Genomic DNA, 13,638 nt, shown 5'->3' on the forward strand with positions numbered 1-13,638 from the left:
ATGGATGGCATGGAAGCTAAGGTGAATGGCATGGACGCTAAAATTGATGGCATGGATGATAAGATGGAAGAATTGAAGATAAATATGAATAAGTTGCTACAAGAAATGGTCACTAAGGGTGAAAGAGTACTAAAGGAAACTCATGATGAGAACAAAAGAAATGTTAATCATGATTCCATAGACTCTAATGTTGGATCGAAGACTCACCATGTTCCAAAAATCGATATGAGGAAGTTTGATGGCAAGGATCTCGCCACATGGATATTACAGATGGAGCAATTCTTCGATCTCAATAATGTGCAAAACACACAAAAGGTACGTATGGCAACTTTATATTTGGAACCAAATCAGTTTGTATGGTATCAATGGCTTTGTTCTCGTAAACAGTTTATCACTTGGGCAATTTTTACGGAAGAATTGATAGCACATTATGAGGATACAAAAAGTAACACTTTTTTTAGCCGATTGATAAGTATCAAACAAAAGGGTTCAATAATGGAGCACATTGAGGAGTTCCAAAAATTGAACATAAGGGTAAAAGATATTCCAGAGGAGCATAGGATTGATGTGTTCATAGGGTATTTAAAGGATAATATCCAACATGATGTGCGCCTTTGGGAACCTGATTCATTAGAGAAGGCATTCAGGTTAGCAAGAAAAATGGAAAGCAAAATTAAGGCAACTAGGAAGCATACCATTCACAACTATAAAGACGGAAGTGTTGTTGCCCATAGTCTTCCACAACCTACAAGGTTGACACCAAAAAAATTGGAAGAAAAAAGAGCAAAAGGGCTTTGTTACAATTGTGATAGCAAATACACAAAAGGTCATAAGTGTGCTGAGAAGAAATTATTCTACATAGATTGTGAAGAGGAAGAAGAAAAGGAGCAAGAAAGGTCAAAAGAAGAGGATATATTCCAGGAACAAAGCCTAGATGAAGAACAAGTAAATGCGACCATATCTTGTAATGCATTGGCGGGAATTACCACTCCTCAAACCATCAAGATAGAAGGACAAATCAAGAAGAAAAAGGTAATAGTGTTGATTGATTCAGGAAGCACCCACAATTTTATTCATTGTAGGGTAGCAAAAGAATTGAATTGCTTCCTATATCCAGCACCAGAGTGTCAAGTGATGATTGCAAATGGAGGAACAATAAATTGTTCTGGAAAGTGCCATAATATCAAGCTATCCATGGGAGAATATGTATTGACTAGCCCAATGCTTTCCATTCCAATGGGAGGTGCTGATGTTGTACTAGGAGTCCAATGGCTACAATCCTTGGGTACAATAGCTTTTAATTTTCAAGAACTTTTCATGAAATTTTCTATGGAAGGAAAGGAAGTTGAATTAAGGGGTATTGCAGGGAAATCAGGAAAGATAATCAGCTCTAATGGCATGAAAAAGCTTCTAAAAAAGGAGCAAAGAGGTGTAATTGCACAATTATGTTCGCTAGATGTTTCCACATTGGAATCATCTATTTCTCCAGATCTCCAAAAAGTCCTGGACAATCATTCCAAGGTATTTGAGACTCCCAAAGGTCTCCCACCTATGCGTGATCATGATCATGCTATTCATCTGATTCCAAGAAGTGTTCCTCCAAACATCAGGCCGTACAGATATCCATATGTCCAAAAAAGTGAAATTGAACGTATGGTTGCAGAAATGCTAGAGGTTGGTATAATTCAACCGAGTCAAAGTTCTTTCTCAGCTCCAGTAGTATTGGTGCACAATAAGGATGGATCATGGCACATGTGTCCAGATTATAGGGAGCTCAACAAGCTCACTATTAAAGATAAGTTCCCCATTCCTGTCATTGATGAATTACTGGATGAATTGCATGGATCAATTTACTTCACCAAGTTGGATCTTCGTTCGGGATATCATAAAATCAGAATGAAGATTGAAGACATTCCAAAAATGGCATTTAGAACTCATGAGGGTCATTATGAATTTTTGGTCATGCCTTTTGGCCTTACCAATGCACCTTCAACATTTCAAGGTTTGATGAATTTAATTTTCAAACCATTCCTTAGAAAATTTGTGTTAGTATTTTTTGATGATATACTAATCCACAGCAAGTATTGGAAGGATCATGTTGAACATGTTGACAAGGTGCTACAACTATTGGAGGAGAAACAATTATATGCAAAAAGATCCAAATGTTTCTTTGGAGTCCAGGAGGTGGAATATTTGGGTCATTTTGTATCTCATGAAGGAGTTAAGGTAGACCCTAGAAAAATTAAAGCCATTAAGGAATGGAAAATCCCCACATCCATAAAGCATCTGCGAGGATTTCTTGGGTTGACAGGGTATTATCGCAAGTTCGTTAAGAATTATGGGAGAATAGCAGCACCTCTAACAACATTATTGAAGAAAGATTCATTTTCATGGACTCTGGAAGCAACAAAGGCCTTTAAACATCTTAAAGAGGCAATGTGCCAAGCACCGGTCTTTGCTACACCGGACTTCACAAAAACCTTTATTGTGGAATGTGATGCTTCAGGAAATGGAATTGGTGTTATTCTAATGCAAGATGAAAGACCCATTGCTTTTGAAAGTCGTCCAATCAAGGGAAATTTTTTAAGCAAAGCTATTTATGAGAAGGAAATGTTGGCAATACTCCATGCACTTAAGAAATGGCGACCCTACCTAATGGGAAGACACTTCAAGGTAAAAACAGATCATGATAGCCTTAAATACTTTTTAGAACAAAGATTATCCTCTGAAGAGCAACAAAAGTGGGTCACAAAGATGTTGGGTTATGACTTTGAAATCATCTACAAAAAAGGGAAGCAAAATGTGGTGGCATATGCACTCTCAAGAAAGGATGAGGATATGGAAGCATTGTTGTGTGCCATTTCTATTATCCAACCAGATTGGATAAACGAAGCAAAGGAGGAATGGAAGAATGACGAAGAAGTGTGGGCACTTATTCGAAAGCTACAACAAGATTCCAATACTTCTGATACATTTAGCTGGCAAAATGATTCGTTATGGTACAAAGATCGCTTATACCTCTGTAAGAATTCCCAGCTAAAACAAAAGATTCTTATGGAATTGCACACTTCTCCCTTAGGAGGGCACTCAAGATTTTTAAAAACTTACCACAGGGTTAAGAAGGAATTTTTTTGGGATGGCCTTAAATCAGATATTCAAAAGTTTGTGGCGGAATGTTTGGTTTGCCAACAAAATAAAGTTGAAACAATTAAGACACCGGGTCTATTACAACCTTTATCCATTCCAAGCCAACATTGGGAGGAGGTTTCAATGGATTTTATCACAGGTTTACCCAAGTCTGAGGGAAAGAGTGTCATCATGGTGGTAGTTGACAGACTTACCAAGTATGCACACTTTTGTGCATTATCACATCCATTTAAAGCCAGTACAGTTTCTACTGCATTTATGGAAACAGTTCAAAAGCTACATGGAAACCCAAAGATTATTGTAAGTGACAGAGATCCCATTTTCACTAGAAATCGTTGGACAAAATTATTTTCTTGTCTATGTACTCAGTTAGCTCATAGCTCATCTTATCATCCTCAATCTGATGGGAAAACTGAGATAGTAAACAAATGTTTGGAAGGATATCTTCGTTGCTTTGTATCTGATAAACAGGCACAATGGGTCAAATGGTTGCCTTTGGCTGAATGGTGGTATAACACTTCCTTCCATACAGCAACAAAAATGACCCCATTTATGGCACTTTATGGGTACCAACCACCATCAATCACATCATATTTAAGAGAAAATTCTAAGGTTCAGGCAGTGTAACATCACATCGAACATCAACAACAAGTCCTCCAACTCTTAAAGGATAACCTCGTGTTGGCACAAAATAGAATGAAACAACAGGCAGATCAACATCGCAGTGAAAGAAGTTTTGATGTAGGTGATTGGGTATTCCTACGGCTACAACCATATAAGAAAATGTCCCTAAAGCAAGCTAAGAAGGATAATAAATTATCACCAAAGTATTATGGTCCATACAAGGTGTTGGAAAAGATTGGTACTATGGCATACAAATTGGAGCTTCCTGCAGCTTCTCGATTGCACCCAGTTTTCCATGTTTCATGTTTAAAGAAGGTTATAGGCAACAAGCTTCCAATTCAAACAATATTGCCAGAACTTGACAAGGAAGGAAAAATTATGTTGGAATCGGAAGCAGTCACAGAAACAAGAACTCGACAGCTATGAAATCGATCAATTTCAGAGTATCTTATCAAGTGGAAGAACTTATCCGTTGAAGATTCCACATGGGAGGATGAGAATTTTATGCAGAAGTATCCAGAACTGCTCAAGCGTTGAGGACAACACTTTTTTGAAGGAGAGGGGCATGTTGGGTCCCTATAATACTAGTGATTACCCCATTCCTATTGTAGTTATACCCCTTATTTATATTGTTGTGCCCCTATTACCCCCATATTGTTATTTCTGTGCCCCATAGAATCCCTCTATTGTTATTTTTGTGGCTTTATATTATTATTGTTAGGTCGGCTGGATTATATTGTGACTCCTTAGACTCCTATATATAGAAAGGAGGTTTTGTCATTTGTATCATCCCAGAATTGGTCATTTATGTAATGTAAAGGAGGTTTCCCCCTCGAAGAGGCTGAATTCTAAGGCATCTTTCTTTTCTATCTTTTCTTGAGTTGGTTTCATAACAGACGTGTATGCCATAAATCTAGGGAAATAAACATTTAGTGGGAGGTTTCTGAAATGATCCTTGCATGTAACCTCCAACTACCAAAAATAGATCTTTGAAACAAGGGATTTCCTTACATGCTACCTTGGGAGAAGAAACCCATGCACGCAATTATATTTTTCTTAGTCTCGAAGGGAACTGGTCAACGCAGCTGCACATGCAAGAGGTTGCTCAACTACTGGGAGAAAATGTGCATTTCTGGCTAAGAGCTGGGCTAGCTGCTCAGAAGATTAATGCAATTTCTGGGCAGAACAACTAACTGTTTCGCATATTTACACAAATTCTAGGTGGAGTAGTCCAGATGGGAAGGATTGTGCAATTTTCTGGGTGAAGCTTGCTCAACAGAATTGTACAATTCTGGGGCATAGTAGGCTACCGGTAATGATTCCACAATTTCTAGAGGGAATGCTAGTTTCCCTCCAGATTTGTGCAAATCCTTGAAGGTGTTTCTTAGCTTGCTACTGGACCAAGTTCATATTAACAACCTTTGAGGGGAATGCATCAAGGTTTGATCGATAGGCTATATTTCTGCAAGAAAACCACTAGAGCTTGTGTACTTGATGAAGCAAGAAATGCTGCTATGAAAGGTTGGTAGGGAGGCTCCAAAACGAAGCTAAGGCATAATTTTGGAGGGTGGTCGTAGCCGCTACAACAGAAAAATAATGAAGATATACCCAGTTTAGTAGCAATAGAAAATGAGGGATATTCTAAAGGAGAAGAGATTATATCCCATATAGGGAATAGGGGTATCACCAAAAATGATGACGATGGAATACCCCTCAGACTAGTGGAATATTCCATTGACACAAAGATCGATTTAGACCTTTGTGATGGCTCATCGAATACCTCTAATAGAGAATAAAATTATATAGATGAAAGGATGAATTTGAGGAAGAAGTTGATACCTACTCTAAAAGATATCAAGGAGCTACAAAAGAAAATCTCAAGCAAAAGTAGAACTTGCATGAGTATGAGCTTGAGAGTGAGAATTTGATAAAAAAATTTGTTGATCTTGGTTCTCAATAAGAAGAGGCTAGAAGGTTGAATGGAATTTTGACCAATCAGATAAATGATAGAGAATCTTACTGTGAGAGCTACAAGTTGAAATAGTCTCATTGAGATATGATCTAGAAAATAAAAATAAAGAAGTGTCTCAATATGAGAAGCTTGAGAAGAGAAAGAAGGCCTTAGATGAAATGATTTCTAAGAAAATATCCCCTCTCATCAAGGTTGGTTTGGGTTACAAAGAAGAAACAAGCTACAAAAAGGAAAAGGATGAAGGGTAAGCTGTCCAAGTAAGGGAATTTTGAGGTTCCAACAAAAACAAGCGAGAATACATTGTTGGATAGCAACAACAATGAGGTTGACTGCAAAAGAGAGTTAGGTAGAAGAAGGAAAGAGTGAAAGGTACTATTTCAAACTGGCATGGAAGGAACATAAAAAACCAATAGAAGTGATTCACCCCCAAGGACAAAGCCTTCAAAGAAAAGGTAACTTCTCTCATCAAATGCATGTTTATGGGTATTATTTTTCTTGCAATAAATTTTTATATAAATTCATAGACTATAGATGGCATGCAAGAAAACAAGATATGGTAGGTAGAAGAAACCTAATAATGCAAAAATTACCAAAGAGTAGGTATGTTGGAAATAGTAAAGGATTTGACAAGATTGTTGGAATATATAGAAACATCTTTATCCCATTCTTAAGGCATATTGAATGCTACAATTGTGCAAATTTTGGGCACAAGAGAGTAAGCTGCAAATATGGAGAGAAAAAGCATGCTTCTCAGCATATGCATGAAAATTTAGCAGCTCGGGATGTGAAGACAAGAAGAAACAATGGAGTAGAAGAATACAACTTTGCCTTCAGTGCTCAGAGTCAAAATATCAATATGAAAAGAGGAGGAAGAAATCCGAAGAAAAATAGTAAGAATGATCCTCCTACTCTTGTAGCAGACCCCTCTTGATGCGAATGAGAATTTTGGGGGTTCCTCAAAATCCCTTTACTTAAATAATCAATTCTGAGGCCTGTGGGTTATGGCCCACTAAGCCTATCCGAAATGTTTCTTAGGCCTTTAGCCTTTAAACCATGGACTTACATAGACTCGAATCCATATAACATATCAGGCCTTTTATACCGGAAGCATACACATGGGCCTTAATCCTTAAGCCCCTTTTCCCATTCAACTATCAGAAGCTTTTAGTTAAGCATTCAAGATTTAACTCGCAACACAATACACAGGAAAATCATGTAAATCCCACTTAGAACCCCTACTGGACTTCAAATTATTATAGACCCACCTCTATAATTATCAGTGGATCCATTCCTTCATGCCATTCCACAACGCCACTCCAACCTCTGATCTCAAAATCCCAATCTACCCTATCACCGATACATCCCGATGCTGATCACTGATCATCACATATCGTTGTCAGAAATATTGCAAACCCGCTAACATTGCTGCTTGCTCTTGGCACCTCTGATCGTGGATATGCAATTAAATCATGACTGTTGATCTAGCCATGATCCAATGATCCATGATTAATTGCGCTCGTTCATTATAATTCTCCAAGATCGATTGTGATTTAATCTCAACCGTGGATCTTTAAAATCTGACGGCTACTGAGAATTCTTGCCACTTCCTCCTTAAATTAATTTCGTCCATCATTGAAGGATTCTGTGTTAAAACATAGTTCTGCCACAATCTCTCAAACATGCATAATTCCATTAATATCTCAGGATCACCATCACGCCTAATGGTCGATCAACATGCATACAACATTTGGATTTGAACCCACGGCGCGCGCGCGCACACACACACACACACACACACACACACATATATTAAAATTTAAAGAAACCTAATACGCCGACACAAAGACATCCACACAACACCTATCTATTATATTAATAAAACACGATTACAGCTAAGGCATTTCAACCTTAGAACAAAGTCTCTCTCAACTACATTGCAACTATATCACTTTGTATTCACACAACACATATGACTCTGTCTCTCCTCTCTGAACACTCAGGTTCATGATACATATATTTATATGGAAAATATCGTTGGATCAAATCAATATGAAGGATCTGATCACATCCCCTCCTTGATTTTCTCCAACAAAATCCCTAAAGATCTATAATGCATGCATATGTGTATAACACATGGAAGATTACAATAATAACAAGTCTTCGAGACTTATCCATTCCATCTTTTAAATCTATTTTAAAACAGAAAATTCCTTGTTTTGCTCCCATGGTCCAGTCTTCCTCTATGCTCCTGCTTTGGATTCCTCCCTTTGACTAAGGGTGATGGATGTTCCTACATCACCTCTGTAAGGCAGAAAGGGAGAAAAAATATTTGGGTGAAGAAAGAGGAGGTGAAGGAGAATATTCCTCTACGCATGTGCAACCAAGAGAAAGCCCAAACATGGGAAAATAGGAATATCAAATGTAATGCCTATATCATGGCTTGAAATAAGAAGGCTTGGATGAAGAAAGATGACAATCTACTTTGTGGGAGTAGATCCTTTGTTTCTCTCCACTAAAGGAAGCAAGCGAATTCAAGGGAAATCAAATAAGTGAGATGTAGGAAATCATAAATAATATCCAGAGAGGTGCATTTGAACTTTGGACATATGGTCGAGTCCCCTTGCTGACTATAGTGATAAATTTGTTTATTCTGAATGTATTAGCATTACAAACGAGGAAAGGAGTGAATCCAGCAGGGCTTCAGGGGGAGTACACAATAACATCTTATGTTTTGGGAAGAAGAATATCAGTTGCAACAGAAGTGTGGAATGACAAGAGGCCCATAGTTAATTCAGGTCCATAGGGTCAAGCTTGATGGATAAGCAAGGAAGCATATGTAGGAGATCAGAGAGCATTGGCTCAGGGGGAGCTATGTTGATAGTAGTAGCAGGAAACAATTATTAGTGTCAGGAAGAAAGATTGCACACAGAATGAAAGGTTTGCATCTTTGGTGAAATAACCTTATTTCAATTAAGTTTTAAATTTTATTTTCGCTAGCAATTTTCTGTTCATGAAGCACAATGGTTATAAACATTCATTGTCCCTTAGTATTCAATTAGTATCGCTATATCAATTGATGGTCTGGGTTCATATGGAGTAGCCTTTTTGTGTAAGTGTACATTTATTTTTGAGAAAGAGCTATAATATGTTTCTTGGTATAAAATCCAATTTGTATCACTTTTTTTAGTGAAACTGCTATTATTTAAGCAACAATCACTATTCTAGAAGTATGATCTAAAGGGGAGAAGTGACCATAAAGGATGAATTCGCAACAATAATGAAGAGAAAGCTCAGTGAATTGCTAATGATTGGTATTTACATCAGTAGAAATACCATGAGAAATTTAAATTGGTGTCAATTTCTTTTTAATTAGTACAAAAGGTACATTGGCAAAGACAATATTCAGTTGAAAACCATTAGGTGTCAAAAAACGGAGGCATTCAAAGTAGAGGAAGTATATGTTCTGGGGGAGCCTATCAGATATGTCCAGTTTATAGCGTAGAAACTATTAGTCCTTGAAGAAAATTTTATTGAGTGGAATGCACATCAAAATCTAGACCCTTAGCCATTGTTAGTCATTGATTAAATGAGGAAGAGGAAGTAGCATGTAAGCCCCTTGCCATTGATGTTAAAGGGGGAGAGAAGCTTATTGGAGAAATTGTGATGGCCCATGCAGAGGAGAGAATGTCATTGGTGGCTCATTCGAGGAGATGTGAATAAGCATGAGGATTATACATAAATGTTGATAAGGGAAGAGGTGTTTCCATCAATTCTAGAGGGGGGGGATTGTTTGACAGTTGACATTGTTTGTCTGGCTAGTGGCAGTAAGTGTGTTGGCATTGATGTCAAAAATCATGCTGAGACATCAAGTTGGGTAGTTGGGATTTCCTCACAATTAGGATGTGTGTTGGAATTGATGTGAACCACATCAACATGGATGTATGTGCTAGCATGATGTTAGGAAAGATAATATTGATGTCCACTAGACTAGTTGTGATAGCAGAAGTTGCTAGAATTCATGTACTTGATGTGTCAAACTCAGAGGCGGTCCCATGGTTTTTGTAGTCTTTGGTAGAGAATCACCATAGTCACATGCTTACTTGAGAAGTTGTAAAATTATGACTATGGTAGTGGGGGAGTCCCATTGTTGTTGTAGTTCCCTATACAAAATTATCATAGTAGCACAATTATTTTAGAAGCCATAAAATAATGGTTATGATGGCTAGGAGTCCTAGAATTTAGAGGAGACTATACCTAAAGAGATAAGATTGGATACTCTTATGGTTAACATAGTTGGTTAGTGCTAGAAAATATCTTTCTAATGGTATGTGGATGTCCATGAATGGGTCTCGGGATCAAAAGTTATTGACAATCGAAGTAAGGACCTTGAAGTCCTTAGGAGGGAGCCGAATTTTATGACATCGAAAGGGTTGAATCTTAGAAGGCTAAAATATAGGAAGGCTAAATTTTGGATTTCGGAGCCTCAGAATATCAAAGGAGGGTCGAATACCAGAGTAGGTATAACATCAGACCCTTGAAGGTTCAAAATCTCAAAACAATTGAGGTCGAGGATTTTGTAACCCCATCGTAATTGCTTTCTATGAAAGATCTAATGCGAGGGGGATGATTCTTGAAACATAAGAACTTCAGGAGGTTGGAACATTAGAGGTTGAAACCTCGTAACTTCTTAGTAATTTAATTCCTTAAAAGAACCAAGGGTTGTGAGGAACAATAATTATAAAGGAATTTGTTCACAAAACCAAAGAATCATGGATCCTTTCTCTCTCCTTTGATAGGACATATGGTAGTAGATGATGGTGGCAAATGATGTCAACATGACATGGTAGTACAAAGGAAACGTGGTAGACAACTTCAGCACTATGGCGTGGCCTAATGGGGGAAATATAGATGAAAAATGTCACGACTAAGGGGACACCATGTGGATATGATGAGGAGAGCATGATGTCATCTCAGAGGTATAAATATCAGACGTGGGGATTTCACAACTCCTCTATAATTGATTTTTTAGAACGTCTAATTACCAGGGAACTTTTGTTGTTGAATGGAGCTTAGTTGTGGAAGCCCAAAGAACTAGGGGCAAAAAGAAAATACAAAAGGAGATAGATCCCCAGTGGGATCCTGAAGGCCTTCTCACTTAAGTGTTATGTTGTTGTTCGAAATACCTGGTCATATGGTCAAAACAAGAAGGGGCAAAGAAAAAGGAATTAAAGGCCAATCGGGAACACTCTATTTCATAACCCATGTTAATAAAATTTTATGATATTTGAAAGCTCTTAAACTACAATAAAAAGGTGTATGAAGTTGTCAGTCACAACACCCTTCCCCATGGTGGAAAACAAATAGGAGGCTAAGAAGAAGGGGCTAAAGGACAAGATAGGAATATCGTGATTTCCTAATGTCAATTTAATAAATTTTACGATATCTAGGGGATCCGATATAATAGGAGAGAGGTGTATGATAGATGAATGAGCCAACAACTAAGGAGTAAATGTGCATAGTAAGGTTGGCCTATGGAGTCAATGTTCTCTGTCGTAGGTAGGAGACCAAAATAGAGATCATTGGGTCAAGGGAGAATGAACCATAATTCCGCAAGATGATTTAAATGGATTCTATCAATGAACTGAGGCACTCCATCGTTGATCTTTCTTACACACTACAAGGGAATAAATGAGGAATAAACAAGCCATGTCAAAGTACCTATCAAGCTCTATCATCCATGAATAAGCATGGACATCCTCATTGGAGTGTGCTAGATGACTAAGATATAATTATTAGCATGGCGACACTCTAGTGGCCATTCTTTGGCTTAGTAGCATAATCCAAGTATTAGACGCAACAACAAATTGAAGTATTAGATGCAAAAACAAGGAGTTCCATCCATAGGTACACTTGGGTAGCATGAATGGTGGGAAAAGACCCAAGATTGTAGTTGAGCAACTAGGGGAAATAAGTATAGGTTTTAGTGAGCTATGTCTAGAGCCCTATGGGTGTGAGTGCGCTGCTAGGGAAAGGTTGAGTGATCCTTTCTTGCATAGAAGAGCCTAAGAGTGCCTATGTAGTGGAAAGAAACACTAAGATCTTGTTCTATTGTGTGAGTGGCCAAGAAGAGCCTATGAATAGAAGAGGTCGAGAAGGGCCTATGGAGTAGAAGGATATGAGTGCTAACTGTATGTGTTTAGAGAAGAGGGCTGAGAACAAAAGACAAAGTTTTTTGTGGGCTATGGGTTGACAACGAGCTACTGTAGAGTGAGGAGAGGACAATGGGTTGCATAGGCCAAGGGTAGAGAATAATAGAGCTGATATCAGGCAAAGTGGATGACAATTACAGTGAGAAGAAAGTTATGTTGTGAGTGTGGGTTGGATCCTACATACATGATGTTGGTGATTCCATCTCTAGTGGATGTCTTCGAAAATATTGGGGGTTGGTGTCTCCTGCAATCTGGTTCCTGCAACAAATTCATGAAATTGGTGCCTCACATGGTTCCTCTGGTAAGTTGATCAAGTGGCTGCAAAAGGAGGGAGTTGGTTCTTCCTGCTAATGGTTGATAGAAAACAATCAAAGGGAGTTGGTTCTTCCTGTGAGTGGTGGCTCACAAACAGATTAATGCAATAGAGAAGGTGCTCTTAGTTTACATAAAAAAATAACAACAAGATTTGGTGGTTTTTTTCTAAAAGAGTTTCCATGTTAAACCTTTTTGTCTCATGTGTTTGTTGCTCATGATGTGTATCCTTGTATTGGTTGATATGGATGAAGTTATTATTTTTGAATGATTTCTCTCATATAATGGATTCCAAATTCCCCCTAGACACTCAACCACATGATTCAATTACCATCGATTAGTACACAGTTGCCTTGCCCAACACTGTTTCCCATTTCATAAAGGAAGATGCAACAGTAACATTGGAACTAAAATTTGTAGAAGTGATCGCCATTGTGAAGTAATTGCACATGATTGGGATCATTATAAATTATGAAGAATCAAAATATTCTAGAGAGACTAGTAGGAAGTCACAACATTCTTCTAGTAAGGCCAACGAGAAGGATTCGTGAGACATCGAAAGCTTGACCGAGATGGTGAAGCTGTCGACCAATGAGATTTTAGAACTAATGAAAAGATCAAGTGAGAATTCCACTATCAGAAAAATACACAAGTATTTCCCTTTTTGAAGGAGAAATGGTAACAATAACAATCAACACGCAAAATCTACACAAAGCTAAAATGTTGTGATGAACATCAAAGGCATGGGCATGGATAAGTATTGTTCTTTCCATAAAGAATATCACTCATAAAATACATACCCTCAATGGAAGCACTCCATGAATTATTTTTCTATGCACATCATGGATACTCTATTGGAAGACGACAAGAAAAATCAAACTAAGGAAATAGAAGAACCTATTGTGGATGAAGAAAGAAAAAGTACTGGACATGCAGTGAATGCATATCACTATATCTACAATGTTAATAGGAAGGATGTTGATGAACCACCATATAGCGAACCCCCTTCTAAAAAAAAAATGGTTGATACAATTTAAGGAGTAAAGGGCCTATATATGAACAAGAATTTACTAGACAAAAAATTAAGGGGAAATTGTTGAGAAGAATCTTTCCACCTATCAATCATAAACATAATGCACAATGTAAGTCTGGAAGGGAAGCCAAGTCCAATAGAACTTCCTCGACTAACAAGAGTAAGTCTAGCACTCTGAAATAATTGAACAAAGCCACCCCTCCAGACACTTCAACATTTCATGCTATAGGTTGAATGATTGATTATAAGATTGTGGAAGATATGAAGAAGATGAGGGAAACCATTTCTATCTATTACAACCTTCAAGGAGTGATAAAGCTTCCTCCTCTTAAAAGGTGTCA

The sequence above is a fragment of the Pinus tabuliformis genome, chromosome 4_1 (genome assembly GCF_031772625.1).
Source record: "Pinus tabuliformis cultivar Carrire ecotype Pingquan chromosome 4_1, CPIR1, whole genome shotgun sequence".
In the NCBI taxonomy this organism is placed as follows: Eukaryota; Viridiplantae; Streptophyta; class Pinopsida; order Pinales; family Pinaceae; genus Pinus; species Pinus tabuliformis.